The sequence below is a fragment of the Micropterus dolomieu genome, unplaced genomic scaffold (assembly GCF_021292245.1).
Source record: "Micropterus dolomieu isolate WLL.071019.BEF.003 ecotype Adirondacks unplaced genomic scaffold, ASM2129224v1 contig_4669, whole genome shotgun sequence".
NCBI classification, from domain to species: domain Eukaryota; kingdom Metazoa; phylum Chordata; class Actinopteri; order Centrarchiformes; family Centrarchidae; genus Micropterus; species Micropterus dolomieu.
In genome coordinates this window covers 1-1,063 of record NW_025733659.1, presented here as the reverse complement: position 1 = coordinate 1,063, position 1,063 = coordinate 1, and the positions used below count along the sequence as shown (strand labels likewise).

Below are 1,063 nucleotides of genomic sequence, written 5' to 3'. Positions count from 1 at the left end.
AAAAACAGGTTACAACATGTAACGTTACATTTTTATTTAACATTGCACTGGGTTTAAGAGTCTTCGGGGTGTGTTGACTTACAGTAGTTTATGCTGTCCTTGATTGCATTGCACATTACATGGTTGTGCTCTGTAAGTGAAAAACGGCTTACGGTTACAGAATTCAGTAAGCTGATACAACATTCATTATAACCCAAGTGACTTGAGAGTTGACATGGACTCTAGCTCAGAGACTTGACTGGTTTCCATACTTATGACATGCTCAGTTTAAATACCTCCAAACTTTGTGGTACTCACCTCGTTACTGATGCTAAGCTATGATTGGATTATCACTGTTCAGGGAGGGGTTTAACAAACAGTTAAACTGTTTTATCTCTTCTTCCAGACTCCAGTGTAAAGTTCAATGTAGATTTATTGTTTATTGTTGTTTTACCTATACTGTAACCTGTTACCTCCATACCATACAACAGATCTCATTTGGTTAATCATTTGGCTCATTTGTATTATATATATACTTATGACATGACAGTACCCTATGCTAAGTAGCATATTATTGAAACGATAGGATAGTTTTTTATGTTACATGTTGAACCATGTAATTAAACACATTACAGGACCGCTGTGAGCAGGGTTTGAACCTGCGCGGGGAAACCCCATTGGATTTCGAGTCCAACGCCTTAACCACTCGGCCATCACAGCCACCAATATTAGGTTAAACTTCAGACTGCAGGCCAAAGTGACCCATATTCGACTTTTTTGCAGATTATACTCGCCCGTTTGAGTCCAGCCCAAAGGTGCCATCGAGCAAGAGCTGCACAATGGCTGCCCACGGCTCCTAGTTAGGATCGGTTATATCCCGTGTACTGTGTAAAAATGTGTGATAATAACTCAACTTTATGCTAACTATTGGCCTTGGAAGTAACAGTAGGTTACTTTCGCAGGTTGTAAGCTAGTTAGCTGGACATGCTAAAGTTAGCAGCAGATAAACATGCAGTTTAATCCATTCCTTAGACTTCTGATCTTGTGTTTTTGGTTTTGGAACGACCAAAGAAGTCACTACCCT

General features: G+C 39.8%; 1 non-coding gene across 1 annotated transcript; it reads right to left on the bottom strand.

The window, feature by feature from the left end:
* Window positions 1–617: 617 nt before the first annotated feature.
* trnas-cga lies at window positions 618–699 on the bottom strand. The gene has a single exon. It is a non-coding gene; the product is annotated as a tRNA-Ser (tRNA).
* Between the last annotated feature and the right edge of the window lie 364 nt (window positions 700–1,063).